General features: G+C 32.8%; 1 long non-coding RNA gene across 1 annotated transcript; it reads left to right on the top strand.

Annotated features, from left to right (window-relative positions):
- The first annotated feature begins 1994 nt into the window (after positions 1-1994).
- On the top strand, positions 1995-14876 carry LOC114077911. The gene is made up of 3 exons (XR_003579284.1): positions 1995-2342; positions 10659-10742; positions 12286-14876. It is a non-coding gene; the product is annotated as an uncharacterized LOC114077911 (long non-coding RNA).
- The last annotated feature ends 377 nt before the right edge of the window (positions 14877-15253 follow it).

Here is a 15253-nt window from a genome sequence, read left to right as displayed (position 1 = left end):
ATATGCTTTTTACTCTCTAATGCATTATAATTCAAGAGTGTAAGAAGTAGAAAATCAAAACTAAAAAGTGCAACTCACTATTATATGAAGGTCGTTATAAGTTAATTGTCACTCATTAGAGATATATATGTCATATGTTAATTGTCATAAATGAAACAATATGAAAATTATAAGAGATAAATTTATTTATAGTAAAAAATTATTTATGAAAATGGAGTACAAATTTTATATTTTAATATGCTTATCACACTATAAATTTATTTACTTATATGAATATGTAATTTATTTTATTTTGGAAAGTTACAAATTTGATGTTTTATGAAAATTTGGTATGAATATTTTTATATATCCTCATTGTAAGAAGTTCTTTACTTTATAATATAGAGAATTTTACTCAAAATAAGTTATCACGTCAATTGATCATATTAATTGTAATATATTAATATGAATTTTTTAGATAAACATCACGTAAATCAAATTTCTAAGTCTTAACAAATCATTAATTTAGAATTACCTTTAGACCTATAAAAATCATTAGTATGTTGTAAAAATAAAAATTTATCCTACATTTATTTAATAGATATTTTTGGTTTGATTAAAATTTTACCGTATAAAAAATAAGTAGACAATATCTCATTAAAATAGACTAACTAAAATTAGTCTATATTAAGAAAAAAATATGATTGAAAATGTTATCCATATTAAATGTCACATAATTAGAATATACATGCATTTAAGAAATTATATTTGGTTATTTTGTCATTACAAATCTATTACAACTTTCTTAATATCATAAGATAGAAAGAAACATTCTAGAATCTTTATTATTTGTTTATCAATATTCTGCATAATAACCTAAACTATAATAAAGTAACTTAATTTGAAATTCAAGTATTGATATCAATTGTGGAAACATTTATTTTTTTGAGTTGTAAAACATTCATAATGTAATATTTAATATGCTCCTTACTCTCGACGCATGACACTAATTTATTATAATTCAAGATAGTAAGAAGCAGAAATCAAAACTAAAGTGGAACTCATGACTATCATATGAAGGTCCTTATGAGTTAATTGTCACTCATTAGAGATATATATGTCATAAATTGTCGTAATGAAACAATATGAAAATTATAAGAGATAATTTATTTATAGTTGAAATTATTTATGAAAAATGGAGTATAAATTATATATTTTAATATGTTTATGTCATATACATATTAGTTTAAAGAATTTTCACACTATAAATTTATTTACTTATATTAATATGTAATTTACTTTATTATGAAAAATTACAAATTTGATGTTTTATGAAAAATTGGTATGAATATTTTTATATGTCCTCATAGTAAGAAGTTCTTTACTTTATAATATAGAGGAATATTACATAAAATAAGTTATTACGTCAATTAATCATATTAATTGTAATATATTAATATGATTTTTTAGATAAACATCACGTAAATCAATTTTCAAGGTCTTAACAAATCATTAATTTAGAATTAACTGTACACCTACAAAAATCATTAGTATGTTGTAAAATTAAAATTTTGTCATACATTTATTTAATAGATATTTTTGATTTGGTAAAAACACCGTATATAAAATAAATAGACAGTATCTCATTAAAATAGACTAATTAAAATTTATCTATATTAAGAAAAAAATATGATTGAAAATGTGGATCCATATTAAATGTCACATTAATAGGATATACATGGTATTTATCAAAAGATATTTGATTGTTTTATCATTACAAATCTATTACAACTTTCTTGATATCATAACATAGAAAGAAACATTCTAGAATCTTTATGATTTAACAAATTTTCCCTTGGTGTCCTTAACTTGGCTCTTCTATATAATAAAAATTCTTCCTTTTAATCCTACCGTGCTGTTTAGGTTTTAAATTGTCCCTTTATATTGAAGATACTAATTACATTCTTGGAAGGACCAAGGGTCGTACCCTCTCGCATAAAGTATGTAGCTCTTACCGTCAATCATCGTGGCTTTTTGCTTTTTAGAACGGTATATTTAGCTCCCCAGGCCTACTAGGACATTCTATTGTAGTCTTAAGTGTCACAACCATACATGGAAGCTATAATTTTGAATTTGATATCTTGAGTTTCCTATTGAATGCGAATTTTTGATGCTCATCATGTGTCTCTTCGCAGAAGCTTCTTTTGCCTTCTTAGTTGGTATGGTCTTCAATGAATGTCATTCTTAGTAGAATCAAGCTTCGTTGTTTGTGATCGGTCGGGAAAGATGCAGCAGTTCCCAGGCCTTTGATTATGTGTCTGATTTTTCAGTCTCTCAAAGCTTTATCAAAACTTGTATGATATGTAAGTTCTTGACTATGATAATTCTTTTCACAAGTGTGTATTGTGTGTTTTGCTGCCAATTTTAGTTCTTACTTGTGTTCTTTGATTATCCTGATGTCTTTTTAAGGTGGTATGGGTACCGGATAATGTCAAAAGTCAATTCGGGATTTTTGATAGTGTTTCTTTGCTTTTTCTATCCTAGCTACTTATCTTCTCTGCCTTTTTCCTTGTTATCATGCCAACTTGTTTTTTTATTGGTGAATGAATGTGTAGACCACCACATGGTAGTAGTAATAGAGGAATAGTTTTTTTCAGAGGTTTGTATCCTGTATACATTCATGTGCACCCTATTTTTTGGTCTTTTTGGTGCTTGCACTTCAATATATTGTGTGCTATGTAGTGGTGGTGCATAATTGCAGTCTTTTTGATTAATTTTCAATGTTATTGGATGGAAATTAGACTCTGGTGAGGTCCAAGATGCAATTTCATGTTTTCTTCCAAGTTCTGATAATTCTACGGTTTTTGTTGTCAGGATTCCTCTGTTGGTGTACATTGTTATTTTTACAAATATGAAACATGGCAATTTCCTTGTATTTAATCAGAATATTGGAAATTTGGCTCCAGGCATGCCTCTACTTGGATCTTCTATTCTAGACCTATATGTCACAACCATACAATGGAGCTATCTGTTTGGATTTGATATCTTGACTTCCCTTTCCAATGCTAATGCTAATCATGTGTCTCCTTGCATCAACTTCTTTCACCTTCTTTATTTGGTTTGGTCATCAGCGGATGTCATTATTAGCTTTCAGGAACACATGGATGGAAATCTAGGTGCAAGTGGTTCTACAGGAAAAAGTGTCTTGTTGCGGTGTTTGTGGTTGGGGAAGATGCATCAATAGGTCTTTGACTATATAGGTACTGGATTTTCAGTTTCTCAAATCTTTGTCAAAATAGGTGCTTTATAGAAGTTCTCAACTATGATAATTCTTTTCAGAAGTGTGCTCTACTGCCAGTCAGATGCTCGTGTTCTTTGATGATCCTGATATCTTTATGGTGTTATGGGCATCAGATCCAAGTCAAAAGTCATTTCTGGATCTTTGATAGTGCTGTAAAATACTCCTTTGCTTTTTGTGTCCTAGCTATTTGATCTTCTCTGCCGTTTCCCAATGGTTATCACGCCACTTTTATTTTATTTAGTGGTGAATATCAATGTGTAGACCACATGGTGACAGTAATAGAGGATTAGTTTTGGGATCTTTAAAGGGTTGTATCCGGTGTGCATTCCTGTACACCTTGTTCTTGATCTTTTTCGGTCTTGCAACTTCAAGATGGATATTATTTGGCTTCAACTGGGATTTTCAATCTCTGTCTTTATGAGTACTGAGAATCTCATTTCTATTTTCTTCAAACAGAGTACTTCCTCGCTTTATAAAAAATTACTGCTGCATGGAAGCTCTCTAGCACTCTTCCGTGCTGCAACCCTTTTTAGTTTTTGTCTAGATGCTTATATCCAATTGATGAGATTCCTGGTGCTTGATGTATATGGTCTTATTGAACACCGTGTTAATCCTCAATACTCAATCCTGGATCTCTTGACAGCCCCTATAAGTGGGTTCGCCCTTACTTTCTCACCTGTGTTTGTTGGATGGTTGACAGTTGAGTGGATTAGATTTGGAAAATTTTGAATATTGATGATGTGATTAGTTTTTTAGAGTTGGTATTTGTTCCTGTACATCCTGTTACTTTGCAACTTTTGTGCTTGCACTGCAATTTGAATATTGTCAGGCTTTGATAGAGGGGTGATTTGAGAAGATGAGTTTCGCAATCTTGTCTGTGGCATTTTGTTGCAGGTTTTGTCAGCTTTGCACACAACTCTTCCCTAAATTCCTCTACTTGCTTACGTTGGGCCTTATAAAGCAGCGAATTCTTCTTTTCATGGAGTCACCTTATTTGTCCACATGTGATCAGGTTTCGTTAGTTCAGTCTTTTATGAGTGGAGTTAATTTTCAATTCAGTTTTTCTTACCTAAGGACTTCTTTATCTTTGTCAAAAATATTTTTCTATGGAACTTCCTCAATTAGGACATTATTTTCACCCGTGTTTTATATTCTGCTGCCATGAAGTTCCAATTCTGCCCACTTGTGTCCGTTGATGATCAAATTGATGAGGTCTTTTATGTCTATGAGACACCTGATAAGCACTTTGGTCCATTCTAGATCTTTTGATATGTGTGTAAAATACTTCTTTACTTTTGCTCGTTTAGCTTGTTATCTTCTCTACTTTCATTTTTTTTCCGGTTATCCCACAATTTTTTTGGTTGTATAGATGTGTGCACTATGTGGTAACACTATTGTGGACTTTCAAATTTGGAAACTTCAGTGCTTGGTTAACCGACTTGCGATCCTCTTCCAACCTTTTGATCTTTTTGGTTCTTGCACTGCTATTGTGAGTACCCTGTAGTCTACCAACACTTTTATGCATGGAAATTAAATCAGTAGCTATTAGTTATGTTTTTTTTTATCTGTTTTCTTTGTAATAGGTCTATCATTAGTAACTATTAATTATGTTTTTCTGTTTTCTCTGTAATAGGTTTTGTAGCAGGGTTTTCCCTTTCCATGTAGCAGTTGTTTCCTGCGTATTAGTTATTAGCAGTAAAGATGTTATTTCTCCACTTTCTCATTTCATTAGTAGTGGGAACTTATTTCCTTGTTATTAGGTGGGTGGTTAGTCACCAATGTTGTATTTAAGTTGTTTGAATTCAATAGAAAGATAAGCAGAAAATTATTTAAGTCATTGAGTACTTCAAACTCAAGAGGTCGCAGGTTCTCTCTTAACGAACCAGCACCATAGGTCGTAGGAAGGAAACTTCAGATTCAATATTACAGCGCCTCATAACCAGATCCATATCGGGGGACCATAACAATTTGGTATCAGAGTCGGAAGTTATGGGAGATCTAAGATAACAAAAACTAGCACAATTACTGACTTTGTTCCAAGAAGAGCGTGCAACCAATTTAGCCAGGCAGGAAGCCATAAATGTTTGTTTGGATGCACTAACGAAGGATTAGCAAATTCAAAGGCAGATGTTGAAGCAACTGAAAATGGAAGTCACAATTGCAGTTGGAAAGGTAAAACAGTGGTTGCAGGCTCGGTATCACAATCAGGTAGGAATACCATGATTCCTAAATACTCGAAATAGGATTTTCCATGATTTCGTGGCCACGGAGACCCCTTGGGATGGCTGAATAGGTGTGAGCATTTTTTCGACAGCAAGAAGAAGAAAGAATTGGACTCGCTCCTTTTCATTTGGAAGGAATTGCACAACTCTTGTTTCTTCAACTAGAGAAAGATATGCGTAAATGCACTTGGGATGAGTTCAAACATCAATGTAATCTTCGTTTTGGACCACCAATTAGAAGTCAAAAGTTGGGAGAATTGGCTAAGTTATGCCAAATTGGATCTGTGGCAGATTATGATGAAAAGTTTAAATAATTGGTTTCATGGGCCTGTACTCTTACACAAGCACAATAAATTGAATTTTACAGTAGTGGTCCTGCTGATTATATAGGAATTGAGGTAGAGTTGCATAGTCCTCCAGATTTGTCTATGACTATGAGTACCTCTCGACTTTATGAACGCAAAGAACAACCCCTTGGTTTGCAATTGTAAGATGTTTGTAAATCAAAGACAACAAATTCATCACTGCAACAACCCACTAGATCTGTGAAGAAATTGACAAGATCTGAAATGGATTAAAGATGACTTAAGGGACTTTGTTTCAATTGCGACGAACTATTCACTTGGGGCCATCAGTGCAAAAAATGATTCTGGATTGATTTCATTAACGATGATGAAGAGTTACTTTCCACACTTAGCGCTTATGCGCGATTTGAAGGATGGGAGTAATGTTAGTACCCAATTAGTCTGCTAACAGTTTTATGCATGGAAATTAAATCAGTAGCTATTAATTATGTTTTTTTTCTGTTTTCTATGTAATAGGTCAATCATTAGTAGCTATTAATTATGTTTTTCTGTTTTTTCTGTAATAGGTTTTGTAAAAGTGTTTTCCCTTTCCATGTAGCAGTTGTTTGCTGTGTAGTAGTTATTTGCAGTAAGGAGGTTATTTCTCCACTTTCTCATTTCATTAGTAGTGGGAAGTTATTTCCTTGTTATTAGGTGGATGGTTAGTCACCAATGTTGTATTTAATTTATCTGAATTCAATGGAAAGATAAGCAGGAAATTATTTAACTCTTTGAGTACTTCAAACTCAAGAGATAGGAGGTTCTCTCTTAACGAACTAGCACCATAGGTCGTCGGAAGAAAACATCAGATTCAATATTACAATGCCCCATAACCATATCCATATCAGGGGACCGTTACAGCTATCTGATATTGTCCGGGTTTTGACAGAAGGGGTTTTTTAGTTTCGTCTATGACATCTATAGTGATTACTTAGGTATTTTTGGGTTGGTCATATTTGCACTTAACTGTTGCCTTCTTTCTGTTCTTGCAACCTTTTGTTAAAGGGAAGTGAATTATTCTTTTCGTGGAGAGGCTGTGTCCATCCTTTTGTTGTTGACGTTTCTTTAGTTAAGCTTTCATGACTATCAATATTTCCGATTCAGTGTTTTTACCTAATGACTACTTTAAGGATTGAAGTTGATTGGAGTGTTAGTCAATTTTTTTGAGGTTTCTTATTTCAAAACATAGGAACCTTTTTTGCTAGAATGATTTGTTATCATATTAGATATCTGATAGTTTACTCCTTCGTCCTTTTAATATTTTTTTTCCTTTCTCATTCGACTCTTCTAAATATTTTGGCCTAAGTTATGACTATTTTAGTCAATCTTAATTTGAAGAATATGAAACAAAATTTACTCGAAATAAAAGTAATATGTTAAGCTACAAAAGATATGTCTATTAACATGGATTTGTTGTCCTTCATGTCCCAAGTCATTGCTGAGCGTTTTAATTATCTAGGTTAGACTCATTTTTAACTTTTTAATGTTTGAGAATGTTTATTCAGCATGAGTCCAGAATCCAACATTATAATCTATGTGTACTTTCATAATACAACAATCATACATAAATATTCCTGAAAAAGTGGTAAAAAGTTGCATTGATGTAGGCATCCGGAAGGGTCTTCCACAGTTTATTGAAGAATGAATTTCTACAAGGGTCGACAATATTATTTTGCTGTGGTTCCAAATAAAATTTTCTCATTATGTATATTTTTGTTAGAATAACAAATAATAAAGAAAAGTGGTGAACATTTGACCTCAAACAAGTAGATCGTCTCTAAAAATATTATTTTATGTTGTTGCGCTGTACATTTTTTAACGATCTGAACTTATTTATAACTAATATAGATTATAAAAAAATTTCACATATTTTTTTTACACAAGGAGTTATGATAACCATAAAATTATCAGATTCTATATTTTTCATGCATAAAAAAAAGAATAAGTGATGTTTAATCGCTACATAAAAATGACTCAATTTTAACAAGACAATAATATATCAAACATATAATATGCTATAATATGATAAATTATGTAAAAGATAAAACTAATTATATATTAAGATATTTTTAATCATTAATTATACTTTTATAAAATTTTGAGATATGTGATAATGTCAAATCCTTTAATTTCTCTATAAATGTTCTAAAAACCTACAAAAATTTACTTTTTGTTTCTTATAATAGTCAATGCTTGGTAAAGTTGTTCAAAAGGTTATAAAGATTCACGCGGGTAAGTTACCTAGTTTTAATATAAAAAGAGAGCTCTTGCACTCTTATTTTATCCAGAAAACATTGCAATTTGAACAGTCTTTGCACCAAAGAGGGAGGAATTTTTGAATCTGGAACTTATCAAGTATGAAACTTGGCTCATCTTTTGTATAACAGGTCATGTACATTGCCATTTATATAAACACAATGGTACCAATTTTTTTATGTGTAAAAGATCGAGATGCTTCCTATATTCATCCCAGATCATATCAAAGTCCAAGTTGGAAGTTTTTCAATGAATCTTGTTCTTTGAAAACTCTTTCAATTTAAGCTTTGTATTAATTTTCATAATATGGTTGAATATGTTATTTTGATCGTCATGCAAGTTTTGAGGTTCACTGAATCTTGTTCTTCTAATAGTTAAGCGTTCTACTAATTTTCTTAATACAATTGAAATTTCCATTGATTATAGGCAAGTTTTGTTCTGTCATTTTCTGTGTTCTTTTTGTCGTTTTGATATATATTTAGTAAATGACACTTGACACATGGTATACTTTGCAAGATGTTGCTAAACAGATAATTTGTTCTTTTTTCTCTTCTTGTTGTCGTTGAGGTATATTTTGTCAATGGCACGTCACACATGGTATACTTCGCAAAATGTAGCTAAACAGATAATTTGTTCAGCCAATTGTCACTTCACAGATCCTTCATTGATGTTTTCGTTACTTTGTTTTTTCATGTTCTACTACCAGCTATAATCTTAGGAAATGATATTTTGGTAACGGAAAAGGGCCTAAAATACCCTTGAATATTGAAAATGGTACAAAATTACCCTTCATCCACCTTTCGGCTCCAAAATACCCTTTTCATCCACCTATTGGCTCCAAAATACCCTTGTCATCCACCTTTGGGTTCAAAATTGACCACTTATTTAATTGTTTTAAAATTAAACTCTTTAAATATTTTTAAAAATACTTGACGTTCAACTATTGGTTATAATTTTAATTTATTAATATAATTTATAAACCAACCCACTACCCACTCATTACTTACTAAACCTCACCCAATTTATAATTCAATTATAATATCAAAATCGTCATAAACACTACTAAAACGCGATGAAATTATAGATTCCTGAAAATGACATCCATAATTATTCGAGCCCAAATCGAAGCCCCAAATAAATTTAGGTTGAGCCGCTTATTTAGGAGGACACTTTCTTTCAAAATTGAATTAGAAATTTATGATTAAAGGTAAAGAAGTAATACATCTGGAATTAATTCATGCACTTTTTTTAAATATAATTTTATAAATATTTATGATTTGTTTTAAAACCGTTAATATATTATTTTGAAAAAAAATTACCGAAGTAACATCACATAATTGAGACGTAAGAATAATTATGATGAACATAGTCAGACTTTTAAGTTTATCGGTGATTTTTATTTAGTCACTTGAATATATGATAATTTACTTCTATAATTTTTAAAAACACTCAATTGGCAGTAGCTTGCATTAATAATGTGACAGGTTTATTAATTTAGAGGAATTTAATTAGTAATGGGTGGGTAGTAGATTGAATTATAAATTATTTTTATAAGTTAAATTATAACAAATAGTTGAGCGCCACATATTTTAAAAAATATTTAAATAGTTTAAATATAAAATCGTTAAATAAGTGGTCAATTTTGAACCAAAAGGTGGATGACAAGGGTATTTTGGACCCAATAGGTGGGTGGGAAGGGTATTTTAGAGCCAATAGGTGGATGAAGAGTAATTTTGTACCATTTCCAATACTTTAAGGGTATTTTAGACCCTTTTCCGTTTTGGTAAAGAGGGATCCGGCCGTGATTTCGGGCATTCAGGTTTTTAGGAGCTCTCCTGGAATTCTCTATGTAATACACATTTTTCGGTTAGACCTATCTGCTTTCTCCCCTTCCCCTAATGGGGGTAAAGTTGTCGATTTTGATGACATGATATTGCATGTGCTTTCGTTACTTTTTTTTTCATGTTCTACTACCAACTATAATCTTAGGAAACTATATTTTGATAAAGAGGGATCCGACCGTGATTTCGGACATTCAAGTTCTTAGGAGCTCTCCTGGAATTCTCCGTGTAATACACATTTTTTGGTTAGACCTATCTGCTTTCTCCCCTTCACCTAATGGGGGTGAAGTTGTCGATTTTGATGACATGATACTACATGTTTTCACAAAGCTGCAACTATTTTTGGTGGTCTGGAGTTGATATATCTACTTAATCTTGTAGTCAAATGTTCCATCCTGCTGCCTTCTATAAACATCCCTGCTTGGCTGGAATACAACTCGAGTTCTTTTCTCCTGCCAGTTGTCTTTCTGATCTGGTAGGCTTTAATTTCTCCCTGATGCATGTTTCTACTCTTTGGTTGTGGCTGCTGGATGTTTGGTCGGCAGGCCAAGGAAGTTTTTTTTTTTGTGAGGTTTCTTCAATAGTGCAACTAGTCTTGTGTGTTCATTTTTCTGATGACCAGAGACATTGATGATTTTCGGGTATTTTACAGAATTAGATATGTCTGGATTTGTTGGTGCTGTTGGATCCATAAGTTTCTAATTTTGCTATATAGGTATGGACTGAGGAGACCTGTCAATTGTAGAAAATAACGTCTACAGAATGCTTGGCCTCCTGTGCTGGAAGTGAGATCCGAAGGGTGAGCATACGATGCAGGGTATCTCTTTGTAGGTTTGCAGATATATTTTGAAGTTTGACTTTGCTGTAAATTCTCACTTTTGCTAGTTTCTCAAGGCATTCAAGGACTTCCTGTTTAGGTTTCACCAATTTCTTTCTGCTTCTACATGAGGTAGTGATGGTAAGGGTATAGACCATGCAGTCTCTGTTGTTGGATGTCAATAATATTTGTAATGAAGTAAACTTTGTCACTGGTACCTGGAGCAGATCATCTTTTCTTGCATCTTCTCCTCTGAAACACTATTCATTAGAAATTTCTGAGTCTCCTCTTGTAGATGTTGCTTTTGTATTTCATGTTGTTAGGCAATTATTTCATTCAACGTGAAGAGCTCCCCATCCCATGTCTTCTGGTTTTCTTTATTTTCTACCCAGAATTTTTAAATGGAGTATGTGTGCTAGAGCAGTGGAATTTTGGTGTGTTATCTACCACGAGCAAGTATTAGTTGCACAGTGATATTGTGTTACCCACACAATTAGCTCGGTGATTTAATGCACCAAACATGAGAAGAGACATAATGAAGGAGTTTCTAGGAAGCAGTCTGTTATAGTCATTTGCAATGGTTCTGATAATTCGATTCTTGTTTTTAAAGTAATTATTGTATTTGCTGTTTTTGATCATTTACCTGTAAAATAGAACTCCAAATGTGAGTACTATTTTTGAAGTTGAGGAAGGTATTAGCATCTTGAAGTAGCTAGTGTGCTTTGGATTCTGTTTGTTGTGGTTTTCCTTTTTTAAGAATGGCCACTGAATGGGGTATTTCTATTTTCTAAATTCCAGTTGTCCAAATTTTCCACAGATAATTTGAGTGGGGTGTTCTTTTTTTAAGCTTAAGTTCTCCAATTTCACCAGTTAATTTTGAATGGGGTACTTTTCGGCCTTTAAGGTCCAGTTGTATAAATTTTCCAGTAATGATTCAGGAGTCATCGCTTAGAGATTTTGCTTTGGATGAACTTGTTGGTCCATATTTTTTCCTCTTTTCCGTCAAGTTCTTGTCGCTACTTTGCTAGGACTGAAGGACATACCTTTTCGATTAAAATACACAAATTCGGTTCTCGCCATTTTAGTTGAGAAGTTGGGAGGATGGTGAATCGGTTGTTGTTGAGCGTGTTAACAGAAAAAGGTCGTGGTATGACGTGGACTTTGGAGCATCTTAAACAAGATAAGGTCCTCGTATGATCACTTGGATGACCGTTTATACATTGACCTTTTCTAGTCATTTTTGCATGTTTTTTGAAGTATTTGAGTATTTGATTTGGATCAACATTACAAGGGCTTCTGGTGGTATGATCACTTGAATTTATGTTTATACATTGACCTGTTCTTGTCATTTTTGCATGTTTTGAGGTATTTGAATAGTTGTTTTGGATCAACATTACAAGGGCTTCTGGTTATTTTGTATGGGTGTGTGTTCAACTACACTAGACTGTTCTTGTAACTCGGTAGTAGTCTAATGTGCTTTCTCCTACAATGTGTAGTAATTTATTAATCTCTGTGCAACTTGCAGTTTATGAAGGATGAGTGTTCTGTTCAGGCGGCTGTGTCGGATCAAGTTTTAATTAACGAGCAAGAACTCAATATCCTCAAAATTATTGTCTCCTCTCACATGTATGGAATGCAGTTAATGAATACAGATGGTGTACATGTAATATTCTAATGAGTTTAGGTGTTGAAGTTTTCTTTCAGATACTCAGTAACTTTTAGCAAAATAAGTTATTTAGTCTGAATAAATTTGAATTTTGAATTTTAGTTAGTTTGTTTATGTTGTTGAGATATTTTAGGTTGTTTAAATTTTCAATTATGCATATTATGTATTTTATGTTGGCGATTTAAAACCTCTCAATGCTTAATAAAATTATTGAAAGCTATTTTAATCTATTGAGAGACATTCCAAATTTTTTTGATCCCCTATTTCTTTTAAAAAACACCAACAATAGGTGAGAAGTAGATTGTTGTTTTGGGTTGTTATGACGAGTTGGGTGTCTCATTCTTTGGCTTCTCTTGCAAGCTTATTTGGTCTCTTTTGATTTGGGGTTGGTACCTGTTAAGTTAGTATTTTGGATGTGATAAAGCTTTGAGTTCAGGTAGAAATCAAGGAGATACTTTTCCTCAAAATATTGACTAATGGAAGTTTAACCCCAGAAGAACCACTTGAACTCAAAATTCATAATGTTTAAAACTTTCTCTTACCTTGAAACATACCATAATTTGGCAGATGGCGAGAACATGGAAGGATTCCATGTGTATAGCGATGGAACTGGTGCAAAAAATTGATTTCAGGGTACATACTGTTCTTTTTTTGTGAAGATACTTTGTAGCCACAGAACTGGAGAATCTGCTTTCTGGATATATTACATATATAATTTTAGTTATTGAAGGTGAAATAGAGGATTTTACAAATGCAACTTCTTCATGGTATGAGATGTATGTTGAGTTGTACGATAGAATTGATTTTCACGTTCTGGTCCAGCGTTTCTTCCAATGTACAATTCTCCTCATAAAAAGACTAGGACCAGTTGGAGCCATGAAATTTTTATTTTTTATCTGCTATGCATCTATGAAGTAATATCTAGTCATTTGAGTCATGTTTTGCTCTAGTCAGGGCCCAATAGTTGTCTTGACATTCTTACTTTTTAGGTGCTATGCATCTCCAGAGTAGTATCTTGTCATTTGCAGTCTTGTTTGCTGGTCAGGGGCCAAAAGTTGTCTATCACGTTACATAATGTGGGAAAATTTCATTATTTGTCTAGCATAAAAGCGTCCAAATTAAGTTGTGAGAATGTTCCATAGTATTCTAACATAGTGACTTTCCTACGACGAAGTTTGCAACAATCTACGAGCACTATGAGTTTGTTTGGTTCTCTTAGTTGAAATGTTGAGAATTTTACAATATAATGGAATATAGTACTTCTCTTGCACCATGACTAAGAATTTTGGTTTTGACGTGGAATTCTGTCCTTCACTTCTTACCTTGAAGGGTAGTGCCGAGTCTACTTAACTGTCCAGTCTAGTTGTACAACAACAATTAAAACAACATACCTCAGTGAAATTCCATAAGAGATTGCTTAAGTGGGGTCTGGGAGGCTAGAACGTAAGTAAACCTTACTATTTAACTTTGAGGGTCAAAAAGACTTTTCTGATAGACCTTAGATGTCACTTCATAGTCGGTTCCTCCCGGTCTTCATTTGCTTTTTGTATAATCCATCTTATTCTAAAGTTGTTGCTAGACTCTGTTTCTTGTGTTTAAGTTTAATGCATTTAATTGAAGTTTATTTTTTTGGTTCTATACGATTTTGCATTTTTTGGACCCCAATAGTAGTTCTCCTTGTGGTTTCTTTGGTAGTAGTGTTGGCTTATTTGTCGCTACATTGTGTGTTTAGGTGACCGTTGTAACTCCAACTGTTAAATCAGACGGTCCAAAGCCTGGACTGAGGAAGAGGGAAGGTGTTTTAGTTTTCAATTGATTGTCTGTTTTTTAAGTAATTAGAAGAAATGTTCCTGGATTGCCTACAATGATCGTTTCTCCTTACTTGTCTTGAGCAATTCAAATGGAACATGTTCTCCTTTATTCAAAGTAAAACTCTCCATCTTATGGCATCTCTAATTACAATTATCACTTATCAGCAATGTACATAGTTCTTAGATAGACGTAAAGAGATGCCTTAGGGGATTGTCAAACCTGAGTGGTCAGGTGTTCTCGCTTATCATGCAATTGGTAAATAAAATTTGTGGCTACTTAAATTCTTGCTTCAGTGAGAAACTAAATGTGTTGCTGTCTTCTAGCTTTGGAATGTATTTATGATCCACCTTAATGTTGGAATTATTGTTCTCCCCTCATTGGTGTCTATAGATGGTTTCCGACACGGTACTCAACTAGGCATTCGTGTTAAGCCTGACAGTGAATGCATTTGCCTATTCAGGAATCATGTGGTGCCTTGCAACACATGGCTTTGTCATTTGAAGAATCATCACGGTGCTTTTTTCTCTTGATTGATCACCCATTCCAAGCATCGATGTGTTTGTTCAAGAATTATCACTAAACTTTTATCTCATGATTGATCACCCATTGCAAGCTGATATTCTTTTTCGCTGTTTGCTTTTTTTTTTTTGTGAGGTCGTTTGTGGATGATGCAGGTTAGTGTTAAACTGAAATCCGTCCATGTAAGTTGCTGTGGCGAAGAATGTTAGCTGTGAGATTCAACACTGGATGCACGAGTTCTCTCATACTATGTGACTTGTGCAAGTGCAACATGTAATTTAACAACCTCTATTGTGGGAGAAATACAGGAAAAGAATATTATTGAATTGTTGTTGTGTTTACATTATTACATTGAGACCCTATTTATAGACCTTAGAATACAATCTTTTACCAAGTAGGGTACTGTTTAGCATTCCGATTCCTATTCTAATAGGATTATATAAAATATATTCCTATTCTAATAGGATTGTATAAACATATTCCTATTCTAATAAGA

Source organism: Solanum pennellii, chromosome 7, assembly GCF_001406875.1.
Source record: "Solanum pennellii chromosome 7, SPENNV200".
In the NCBI taxonomy this organism is placed as follows: domain Eukaryota; kingdom Viridiplantae; phylum Streptophyta; class Magnoliopsida; order Solanales; family Solanaceae; genus Solanum; species Solanum pennellii.
Note: the sequence above shows the minus strand (reverse complement) of the source record. Positions and strands in the feature narration are given on the sequence as shown.